Raw genomic sequence first — 13,573 nt, 5'->3', positions numbered from 1 at the left:
GTATCTCTGTTACACTGAGTGGATTCTCCTGAAGTGTTCTGTGGCTGTTCTTCTGGACTTTGGCCAGAGCAGATGCAATAAATCCCACTTTGGAGAAAGAAATAAAATAGGAATTTCACATGGAAAAATAATACATATTTTTGTTTGGACTAGCATTTCAACAGCAGTATATAAAACAGTAGTAGTACAAGAGCAATTGAAAATTCATTGATGTTTAAGGAAGAAGTCTTCTTTCTATGACCTGACACTTCTTGTAGAACTCAGTTGTAAATCATCTGGTAGAATAGAAAGATTCAGGGTTGATGGTCCAACCCCACTGTGACCCAGGACAGATTATTATTCCATGCCTCAGACCTTTACATGAAAAATAACTTTGTACTTCATGGGTTTGAATATTCATGCTTATCTCTATTTAGAAACTTTGCCTCTATACATTCATGGAATTTTCTGTCTTCCTTTTGAACATTTTTATTAATTTTATCACAATATTAAAATAAATATAGCTCAATACCACAATTTTTGCATCCACAAGCATTTCTGCTTAGAGATTTATTGGACAAGTGTTGCATTTTATTTATTAAAATGTGATTTTTCTTGAAGTTAGATATTCATGCAAAATTTATGTCTTATTGACACCATTATCATTGTTAATTAAAAACCACTGTATGGGAGTTTTTTTGAAAGAAATATAAAAGGGTAAAAATGATTTAATTATTAAATGTCAGATTAGCAAAAGAAATCAAGAACCCTAAAATATGTTTATATTGGTCTTGTGAAATTCTCAAACCTGTGTCTCTGCAAGCCTCCTCCAGAGAGAATATTGGATCCTTCCGTAGATGAATAGGTGATCCTACTGTTCTCTAGAGTAGCTTCCATTTACCTTCTTGTTAAAACGAATCACTCCCAAATAAAAATAATTCCTTACTTGATGCTTAGCCTGCCAGATGCTGCTCTGTTCCAAATGATTTATGATCATACATTTAAATAATTACATGGGTCCTGTTGTTCTAATATTTCACCACAGCTAACAAGAGGATACATGCAGATAAATGTGTTAAAACCTCCTCTCTTCAAGTCTTTCCATTATTAGAAATTAAACATCTCTAAATCACAAACCACCCAATCTTTCCCCAATGTAATTTAAACAGTAAGTCTACATTAATGTAATATTACTTAATAAATACAACAGTCAAAATAATGTTCCTCCAGTTACCTTTTACTAAATATAAATTACAATGTACTTAATATAATGGAAAAAACCTAGCCTTAGCTTCTTTAAAAAGCAAAATGTAACTAAAAGAAAGAAATTGCTTTAGCAATCAAAATAATACGATGAATACTTAAGATTGTAGATTAATCACTTGGTATAAATTTCACTGGAGTTGGAGATATTTTAAACATTTATCTGAGGATGACAATGACAACCTATTCCGTACAGAGAGAAGAAAGTTTTCTTGTTCTAGAACAAAATGCTGTGAACTTATCACATTTTATAAACCAAGCATTAGTGAGTTCTTATTTTGATAAGAGAACACTGAATAAGTATCCAGAAGCCACAGCAACCATACTTAGTACGAGCTTTCCCTGGCACTTAGACGCATTGCTCCGGAGTCTGCTCAGTCTCACTTTTGTCCATCCCTCTCCTCCTAGGGCTGCATTTCCTGCCAGCAAGTAAAATCACGGTCAATAGCCATGGAAAGAAAGAAACAATGCTTCATTTAGAAACAGAGGTGAAGGTCAAGTCTCCACTTTAACAAAGAGAAATAAAGAACTGAAACACAGGCCAAGGCCTGAAGTTTCCCAACTGCTTAGTGGGGAAAATGCAACAAAAGAAAGTAAAACAGCAGGCAGTTATCTGGTTTAGGCAAGAAGAATAATCTGCTAACATTTAATTAAATAATGAATGAGACTTGTTGACATGATTTATCCAGATTAATTGATGATAACTCCAAAGAATGGCTCTTCCATCTGCATTTTTTTTTTTTTTGCTCAGTACTCCTAGCCAAATAACTGCCTTTCTTTTGCGAAAGAAAAATCAAGTGGAAAAAAATTTTTACGATACATTCACTTTTATTATGCTTATTATTATTCATTAAATAATAATTTATCATATTTTATCTATAAGCATATTTTCTATTTTATTTTTTAATTCATGACATCAATTGGAATATTTGTACTTACAAGTAACAGACACTAACTTGACATAAACAAGAGATATCATTTCATAAGAAAAATTCAAGAAATTCATCAAGAACTCTGATCCTCAGATCCTTATGTACATCTTTCTAATGTGCCATCCTGAGCAACCGGGCTTTTATCCTGAGGCTTTACTGCCCATAACCAAAGGACTGCTGTTCAGGGTTGAGGGTGTACAAAGTCACGTCAAGGACAAAAACAGCATTATCCTCTAAAATTTCTTTGGACTGGGAAAGAACTTTTCAAATAGCTCCCATACCAAATATCACTGACTATCCACAAAGCAATGATTAACAAAAAAGAATGGGAAGGACTTCAGTTTCCAGATCCTCATGTAAGAAGCTTGGAGGTCACCACTACACCCTAAGCAAGTAAAACCTGAACAGATTGAAAAATTAAAAACTCTTCTTGGATCTATAAGAGATGAGAAGACACAGGATAAACCACTGCCCCCAACATTGGAGAGATAGGCAAAAAGAGGGAGACTCAGCTTATTGGAGCAGAGACCGAGGAGTAGAAACTGACTCAAGGAAGCAGTGCGTGGATAGGAAAACCTGAGGTGTAATTAAGGAATTTCTGGAGGCTCACGTGGATAACTCTGAGAGTTAAAATTGCGAAGGGAACCCAGTCATCGGGAGCCCCCACAAAATTGTGGGTTTATCTCCAAGAACTTAACTACGTTCCTACAGAAAATGCCAGAGGAAAATCTCTGGCTTCTAGAACAGTGGGGAGAAGAAAAGATAAAATTTTGAAATACACCAGTGCAGTCAGTTCTTACCATGGCCTGGCCTCAAAGAAACTAGTTATCCAAGGCCTAACTGACTAGTGTATTATCAGAATCTAACTGATACTGGGGACAGGAAGTACCCAAATTCAGTCAACTCTGGCCATCTTGTCCCACCTAAGAAGGAAAAAAACCCTAGAAATATTATGAAATTCACAGTCCAGGGGCATAGATTCACTAAAAGATTGAAACCTAATCATGAGACTACAGAATGCTTACCTTACCCTCAACACACACCTCACCACCACATTATTGAGGTCTATTTGCAACAGTTCTTTTTACCCAGTACAACATGCCCAACTATTAAAAAGAATTACAAGGTACATCAAAAGGCAAAAAACACAGTTTGAACAGACAGAGCAAGTATCAGTACCAGACATATCCAGGATATTGGAATTATCAGACCAGGAACTTAAAACAGCTATGATCGATATACTAAGGGCCCTAATGGATAATGTAGACAGTATTCAAGGACAGATGGGCAATAAATTAATCATGCACCATTTGTTTTTCTGCCTGACTCATTTCACATGGCATAATGCCCTTCAGGTTAATACAAGTTGCTGCACATGACAGGATTTCTGTCTTTTTTAAGGCTGAATAATGTTCCATTTTATCCCTTTAAACTGCATTTTCTTTATCCATTCATCCATCAGTGAACACTTACGTTGTTTCCACTTCTTGACTATTATGAATACTGCTGCAATCAACATGGGAGTGAAACACGCAGATTTCATTTCTCTTGGATATTTACCCAGAAGTGGGATTGCTGAATTATGTGCTAGTTCTGTTCTTAATTTTTGAGGGAGTTTCATACTGTCTTCCATAATGGCTGCACCATTTCAAGTTCCCAAAGTGCTTTTTTCCAAATCCTTGCAAATACTTCTTATCTTTTATCTTTTCAATAATAGCCATTCTAGCAGGTAAGAGATGATATCTCATTGTGGTTTTGATTTGCATTTCTCTCATTAGTGATGTAGAACACCTTTTCATATGCCTGTTGGGCATTTGTATGTCTTCTTTCGACAAATGTTTACTCAGGTCCTCTTTTTATTTTTATTCAGGTTATTTGAGTTAATTTTTGTATATGGTGTGAGGGAGGGTTCTACTTTCATTGATTTACATGCGGCTTTCCAGCTTTCCAAATACCACTTATCAAAAGACTGCCTTTACTCCACCATATATCCTTGCCTCCTTTGTTGAAGATTAATTGACCATAAGTGGGTGGTTTATTTCTGAGCTCTCTATTCTGTTCCATAGATCTATATGTCTATTTTTGTAACAATGCCATGCTGTCTTGATTACTGTAGCACTGTAGTAATGTCTGAAAACTTTGAGTGTTATGTGTACACTTTTGTTCTTTTTCCTCAGTATTGCTTTGGCAATTCTGGGTCTTTCATGATTCCATATAAGTTTTAGGCTTATTTGTTCTAGTTCTGTGAAAAATGTCCCAGATAATTTGATAGGAATTGCATCAAATCTGTAGATTGCTTTGGATAGTGTGGCCTTTTAAACAATATTCATTCTTCTAATCCAAGATCATGGGATAGCTTTGCATTTCTTTAAATCACCTTTAACTTCCTTTATCAGTGTTTTATAGTTATCATAGTATAAGTCTTTCACCTCCTTGGTCAGGTATATTCCTAAGTATTTTTTGATGTGATTTTAGATGGGATTTTTTTTTTTCACTTTTCTTTTCTGATATTTCATTGTTAGTGTAAAGAAATGCAACAGACTTCTGTATGTTAATCTTGTATCTTGCTACCTTGCTGAATTTGTTTATCAGTTCTAGTAATTTTTGTGTGGAGTCTTAAGAGTTTTCTTTATATAATATCATGTCATCTGCATATAGCAACAACTTTACCTCTTCTCTTCCAATTTGGATCCCTTTTATTTATTTTTCTTGTCTTATTGCTGTGGCTAGGACTTCTAATACTATGTTGAATAGAAGTGGTGAGGGTGGGCATCCTTGTCTTGCTCCAGAGTTTAGAAGGAAAGCTTTCAACTTTTCATAATTGAGTATTATGTTGGCTGTGGGTTTGTCATAAATAGCTTTTATTGTATTGAGATATGTTCCCTCTATATCCACTTTGGTAAGAGCTTTTATCATGAGTAGATGTTGAATTTTATCAAATGTGTTTTCTGCATCTATTGAGATGATCATGTGTCTTTTGTCTTTTCTTTTGTTCGTGTGGTTTATCACATTGATTGATTTGCATATGTTGAAACATCCTAAACTCGAAATGGCTTAAAGACTTAAATATAAGACAGGACACAATAAATCTCCCAGAAAAGAGCAGAGGCAAAACGTTCTTTGACATAAGTTGTAGCAAAGTTATCCTAGGTCAATCTGACAAGGAAATAAAGCAAAAAGAAAGAAAAGGGACCTAATCAAACTTAGAAGCTTTTGCACAACAAAGGAAATCATAAACAAAACAAAAAGACAACTTACTGAATGGAAGAAGATATTTGCATACAATGTGACTGAAAAGGGCTTAATTTCCAGAGTACACAAACAGCACCTACAACTCAATAAAAATGAAAAACAAATTTTTTTTTTTATGGGCAGAAGACCTAAACAGACATTTCTCCAAAGAAGACATACAGATGGCCAATAGGTACATGAAAAAAAATGCTCACTATCGATTAGTTGTCATAGAAATGCTACAATGAGGCACTACCTCATACCAGTCAGAATGGCCATCATTAAAAAGTCCACAAACAATAAATGCTGGCGAGAGTGTGGAGAAAAGAAAACCCTCCTACACTGCTTGTGGGAATGTAGTTTGGTGCAGCCATTATGGAAAACAGTATGGAGATTCCTTAAAAAAACTAAAAATAGACTTACTATATGATCCAGCAATCCCACTCTTGGGCATATATCCAGGGGGAACTTTAATTTGAAAAGATACATACACGCCAGTGTTCATAGCAGCCCTATTTACAGTAGCCAAGACATAGAAACAACCTAAATATCCATGGACAAATGACTGGATAAAGAATTTGTGATATATTTATACAATGGAATACTACTCAGCCATAAAAAAGAATAAAATAAAGCCTTTTGCAGCAACGTGGATAGACCTGGAGATTGTCATTCTAAGTGAAGTAAGTCAGAAAGATAAAGAAAAATGCCATATGCTATCACTTATATGTGGAATATTAAAAAAAAGACAAATGAACTTATTTACAAAACAATAACAGACTCACAAATATAGAAAACAAACATGGTTACCAGGGCTTGGGAGTCAGGGGGTGGGAAGGGATAAACTGAGAGTTTGAAATTTGTACATACTAACTACTCTATATAAAATAGGTAAACAACAAGTTTATACTATATAGCATGGGGAACTATATTCAATATCTTGTAGTAACCTATAATGATAAAGAATATGAAAACAAACATATGTATGTATATGTATGACTTAACTATTATGCTGTACACAAGAAATTGCACAACATTGTAAACTGACTATACTTCAATTAAAAAAAAACTAAAAATAGAGTTACCATATGACCAAGCAATCGCATTCCTGGGCATATTTCCAGAGAAAACTCTAATTTGAAAAGATACAACATTTCTGTTGATCCACATACATTTTAAGATTTTTTTTCTATTTCTGTGAAGAATGTCATTGAAATTTCATAAGGATTGCTTTGAATCTGTAGATCATTTTGGGTCATATGGACATTTCAACAATATTAATTCTTCTAATCCATAGACACAAGATGTCTTTCTATTTTTCTGCATCTAAATTTCCTTCATTAATATTCTATAATTTTTAATGGACAACATTTCACCACTTTGCCTGAGTTTATTCCTAAGTATTTTGTTCTCATTGTTGCTGTTGTACATGGGATTATTTTCTTAATTTTTCCATTTCAGATAGTGCATTGCCTGTTTACAGAAATGCTACTGATCATTGTATGTTGATTTTGTACCCTTCAACTTTATTAAATTCTCTTTATTAATTCTAACAGACTTTTGTTGAATCTGAGGTTTTCTATGTATATGATCACATAATCTGCAAACAGAGATCACTTTACTTCTTTTGCCGTTTGAATGACTTTTGTTTCTTTTTCCTTTTCTAATTGTTCTGGCTAGGACTTCCAAGAATATGTTGAATAGAAATGATGAAACTGCCTATCCTTTCCTTGTACCAGACATTACATTATAAGGAATGCCTCAGAAATTTAAAAAAAAAAAAAAGCGAGTATTATAAGCAATGATACACCAACAAACTGTTAAATCTAGCAGAAATAGATCAATTTCCCAAAACATATAACATATCAAAACTGAGTAAAGAAGAAATAGAAAGCTTGAACAGACAATTATCAAATAAGGAGACTGAATGAGTAATGAAAAGCCTTTTAACATGGAAAAACCCAATACCAGATGGCTTCACCAGTGAATTCTGTCAAACATTCAAAGAAAAATTAATATCAATCTTTAAAGTCTTCCAAAGCATAGAACAATTCCAAACTCACTTTATGAAGCCAGCATCACCTTGATATCAAAACCAGAAAAAGATATCACAAGAAAAGAAAACTACAGGCCAATATCCTTGATGAGCAGAAATGCAAAAATTCTGAATAAAATACTAGAAGTTGAACAGCACATTAAAAGCGTTATGTCATTTTTTAAGCAAGTCTTTAATTTTCAATGAATGAATTTACCTGCAACCACTGTTTCCCTCAGATTAAAATATTGAGAATTAAGTGTTTTCTCCTTTTTTTTAACTTAAATCTACATATATACACATATAGTCAGAATTCATGTTTAATCATATTTTAAGCCGTGGTTTGGGAGTTAGCATTAAGAAAAATTATCTAAAACTTGGAAGCTGGCATAATCATGTTTCATCATATGATTTCAATATGGTACATTGTTTAACAAAATCACCCAAAGATAATTAATATCCAGGGGAATGTATTTTCGTTTGACTTAGCTAATTATTATGAATTTAAGCCCTCAGGCTCTTTGTAGTTATATGCTACATTTTTTTTTTTTTTTTTTTGCAAGGGGATGGATAATTAGGTTTATTTCTTTATTTAGTTTTTTGATGGAGGTATTGGGGATTGAACCCAGGATCTCATGCATGCTAAGCATGCACACTACCACTTGAGCTATACCCTCCCCCCTAACTTTTTGAAACTGTCTGGATGACATTTCTTTTTTCTAGTAAATATCCCCCAAAAGGGTACAATTTTATTGTCCTATAGGATGTTAACTATCTCATTAAACTTATTTCAACTTTATACTATATAATATCTTTGTTCTTCTATTTCTAATTTGGACAGCTATTTCATATTTCTGGTTTTCTTATTTATGTGTTGAATAAAATCTTTGAATAGTGATCATTCTATATTTATATAAATCATGTTTTAAATTTTTGACAATTATGCTTTGACATTTGAGAGCAAAATAAAGAAAATCACTGATAATGACTTTCATCCTTGCCACATGCCTTAAATCTTTCAGAATCATTAACTTTGTGATGTATTGAGGTATATAGTAAATGAGTTATGATCTAAGAAGCTACTTAATTCAGTCAAGAAGTTGTTACTGTGCCCAGGTTTAAAAATAATATTTATAATGCTTACATGAAAGGAATTGAATCTTATTTTGATTCTAGTTGATGTCAAGTGTTCTAATAATAACTCAATTTTTTTTAAATCAGAAAACTGAGAAAGAATATGAATAACCATATTTTAACTATAAATTAGTTTCTGAGATATTAGCTTGCTTCACTGAGATAGAAATTAAAGGTAGAAAAAATAATAATTTTCTAAAGGAAAAAACTAAAATACTTTCATTTCTTCAGTGTCATGGGTTTTGCTGAGTAAAATATTTTAAAGATATTTTCAAAATAAGATATGATTATTTCATTGTATATTTCTGTTAAATTTCTCACATGAAGTTTTTCTCCTGATACAGTTCAGGCACTAAAGAAATAATTTACCTCTTAATTTCTAAGCCTTTAATAGTATAAAAACAAATTGGTCTTACTTTACTTATCTATGCCTTTAATTTCAAGCATTATTTGTGAGAAAAAGAAATGGAAACAGATAAAAATGTTTCAATTGTTTCATCTGGTGCTTAATTTTCTACCTCCTATTATAGACAAGGAAGCTTTGAAACAATTCTTTTTTTTCTGAAGTGTCAAAACAGGCTATGAAGAGCTATATGATCTTTAAAAAAATCAAATTTTTATACTTAACATCTCACAGTGTTTAAAAGAAAATTATTCTATGATGTTAAAAGACAGAGAGTAAACAATCTGAAACTTAACCTAAAAAGGAAAATCTCATAATCATATTATTCGTATGCATTTGCCCTAGGACTTTCAAGATTCAATTCATATTTGACATCATCCTCCTTAAAGAAATTGGTTCAAATAGGAAAGGAAAATAACACAAAATCATCTTGGAATACTTATTCTTTGTTCTATTCTGGATTATGAAATCAGAATAATAAGTTCATATTTTGATGAGGTCTCAAAACTCATAGCCATAGAGCAAAAGCAGTAAAGCACTTGCATAGGTATGCTGAAAGTATATCCACCTTGATCCTTCACCAATTTGTGTCATACAACTAAAAAGTTAAGGAAGGGTAGTAAGAAATAATTTGTAAATGAAAAATCATAGCCATTAATAAATTTATTAAAATAATTATTTTGTCCTAAATCATGTGTATAAAATCATTCAAACAAGTCAAAATTCTAACAACTTAAAAAAAAATAAAACCAGGACACACTTCTTGATAAATACTAACAAGGAATCATAAAGAGTATCTCGAAAATAGTTAATTTGGATTTGCAGTAAAATAAGAGTAATCCAAATTTATTCTGTTTATTTTTCACCCAGTTTCTGGAGTAAACTTTTACCTTAATCTTTGGATACACCAGAGGGAATGCCAGAATAGACTTCTAATGGAATTCACAAGAGAAAAGTCATGCCTCTGGTATTAAATCAATTATGGCCATATAATTTGCTTTAAGTTGGAATAATTTTATACTCAGAGAGAAAGAATGAGATTGCTCTAAGTTTATGTTTTACATTTAGTTTATTCACATCTTACCTAATTTTTCTCCTATTTTACTGGTTCTATTGAAAACTCCAATCCCAAAGTTATTAATCTCAACAGTGTCAAGAATTTTTGTTTGCTATGCTTTCTTTTTTCACAGTATAATCTTGCCTATCTCCTTATATCAGCAATAAATTCTTGACTTTGAACTTTGCAGCAGTGAATTAAAATTTAGTGTGACCTCCTTCTAATTACTCTCTGCATACTGCCCTTCTATTCTATCTTGATTTCCATGACTATTTCCTTCTAATACCTTCACTATGTCTCACTTGATTTGGCCCCAATCCTATTAAAATTTTTAATTTGTTGTTCAATCCAAAAGTAACCTCAATATTAGTGTCTAGCTATACAAAACTTTTAACAGACACTATAATCTTTTGACTTCTTTTTTAACTTGGCATGTCAGTCTAGAATCAGAATATTGCTTTCATTTGTGTCTTAGGCTCTAGCATAGTATTTGAATATATTGCCAGTTATATTTGCCTGGCAGTATTGAAACCTATCATTTAAACTGAAAGTGATAACTAAATAAGTACAATTTTATTCACAATAATCCACAAAATATTAAGCTAGTTAGTGTCATTATTAGATCATAAACCTAACTTTCTGATTCAAACCCAAAGTCATTCCTAATATGCCACACTATCTACCTTATGCACCACATACTGATTTTCTTAGCAACCTATGACTCAAACTGTGATCTTGGACAAGCAGCATTCTCATAATCAGGATGTTTTTAAAAAAATGCTGAATCTCACTTCACTCCTTAGAACAGCTGAAATAGAAGTCATATTTTAACAAGATCACCAAGTGACTTGTAAGTGGAGTAAAGTTTGAAAAGCATTTTACATATAAGTTAGAGTGAACTTTATCTTTCTTACTTAAATTCCAGATGTAGTACACTGTTCTTTTCTTGGGGGATTGAAAATAAACTGCTTTACACTTCAGTGAAAAAACTGACTTCTGTCATGTAACTCCTTTATCCAAGCTCTTTTGAAATTTATTCATTCATATTCATTTCTTCTCAAATAATTATTGAGACTGTACTATGAGCTAGGCACTATTTAAGTAGAGAAGATTATAAAGAGAAAAAGATTTTTTTCTTTTCATTGATCCATATATTTGTTTATTGGTTCAATTATAGTAAAGAATGAAAACGTATAAAGAAAAAAATGACATTACTTTTGTATTGGACCCAGCATTATTCTTGGTTCTGGGGACTCCATAGCAATAATAAGAGAAAAACTTGCCCTCATAGAGATTATATTATAGATGAGGTAGGCAAACAACAAACAAGATTAATAATTAAAATGTACAGTAGGTTAAAAGTAAAAAAGAGCTAAGAAGAAAAGCAAAGCAGTAAGTAAAAGTGAGGTTTGTCAAACTGAGGTTAGGGTTGCAAATTTAGAGAAGGTTGTTGGCAATTTTGAACTAAATATTTTCTTTGAAAGCATATTTCTTTTTTATGACCTTGACTCTTATCTCTGTGTGGAAAACACTCAAGTCTAATCTTCAGCCTTAATATTTCACCGGTTTCTGGTTCCAAATACATTACAGTCTCCGTAGAGATTCTCTAACTATTCAATACCTTAGATTTATTATTATCAAATTACTAATCTGATGTCAGTTGAAGGCTCCCTTGAGTTTGATATTCTTCCCTAAAACTCTCCCCAAACCCATGCCTGGGGAAACCTTTCATAAACTTTTTTGCAAATTAACAAAGATGTTTTTAACTTTAAGTATTTCTATGTTGTGTAAATCCAAATCTGGAACACAACTCCTTTTTAAGTTCTAGACACACACACACACACACACACACACACACACACACACACACACACACACACACACACACAACTCTCTTAGGTAACGGCATTAGTGAATAATGTAAACTTGATAGAAGATTCCATAGTAGAGATGGAGGAGGATGTTTGAATTACACAGTCATAGGTTGGGCTCCTCAAAATGGAGATTTTCATGCAAGTTGTTTATTGGGAAGTGCTATCTGGAACCACTCCAGAAAAGCAGTGACAAAGCAGGACTGGAAAGAGGAATAAGCTGAATTGTAATGATTAGGTTGCCAAAAAAGACCTCAAGCAACAGGTGGAAAGGGAGTTCTGAAACTGAAATGGCCTTTTAGAGATGTCCATAATTGAAGCCAGACATCTATATTTCTCCCTTAAACAGTCATCCTCTTCTATCCCTACTAGGGAATCTTCTGTAACATTTATTGTCTTTGTATCACTTGTGCAGTTTGAGGTTCTCTAAGACAGACACCAAGATAGAATAGCCCTGCAAGAGATTTAATATGGCAATGTCTGTGAGAGAAAATGAGAAATAAGTGTAGAGGAAGCAGGGAGAGCTATCAGATTATGATGAAGATTTAATCCCTGATAAAGGAGAGGGAGGAAGAAGGAAGATTGGATGGAAGGGTCTCAGGCACAGTGCAATTCTAATAGAATTTGGCAAGGTTGTCACAGAGTCCTAATGTCAAAGTTGCTTATCAGTGGAGTCCTTCACTTTTCAGGAATGGTTCTGCACTAGTAACCTTACTGGCTGAGTATAGTCCAAGGGAAGCATGGACTTAATTTTATAGCTCAGATGATTAATTTTCCCAAGAGTCAGGAAAATTGAGAAGCATATTCCCATAACTGGTATAATGAAGTACTAGCAATGCTACTACAAAATGAGGGACTGGGGAGTGGGTGATTTACTGGGATACTTTAGTGCTTCTATACTTCTAATGAGAGTAAATGAGCTTTTATAAAAACCATGGACTGATAATGACAATGTAACTGGAGGGTTAAAGACTTCAGTAGTGTGATCTGTGTCACTTTAAGACAATGAGACTAAAACAGTAGAAATGCTCACTAGGATGATGAGTATTTAAAATGGGAAGTAGAGAAAGGTGTTGAATATCAATTTTGGCTTCTATTTTCAGTAGCAAATAGATTTTCCTAACCCTCTTATTTCATGCTTTTATTTTAAACATTGATAACAGCCACCATTTTGAAATGCCAGTCACCAAGTGGAATCAATATAGGACACAAGCATATCTGAGCAATGCAAGGGGTGGATATTACTGGATTCCATTTGATAAAGCATTCCATATTCCCTTGGCTCATCTCTGAGTTCATCTGAACTGTGGAGAACAAATACTGTGCTTCCCTATTCCTCATGAGACAATTCTGAGGCACAACCAACATGGTTTCTCAGAAGGTGCCTATCAGAATTGAGCCCCAATAACCCACTTAGTAACACACCTTATATTGGCTTTTTCCTTTTTTCTTTTTTTTTTTTTTTTAGTGTAATTTCCCCTACTCCTTCATTTTTATTTCTTTGAATCACCTCTTAAATGCAGTACCTGCATTCAAGTTTTTAATCTCATCTGCTTTTGGGGGAACCCAAACTAAGACAATAAGGAAACTAGGCATTTGTTCCTAAATGTCAGGAATCTTTAAAGTAGGACTTGCTACATAGGTCCTAGTTCTAGAAATTGTTTGTAA

This window comes from Camelus dromedarius, chromosome 1, assembly GCF_036321535.1.
Source record: "Camelus dromedarius isolate mCamDro1 chromosome 1, mCamDro1.pat, whole genome shotgun sequence".
In the NCBI taxonomy this organism is placed as follows: domain Eukaryota; kingdom Metazoa; phylum Chordata; class Mammalia; order Artiodactyla; family Camelidae; genus Camelus; species Camelus dromedarius.
Note: the sequence above shows the minus strand (reverse complement) of the source record.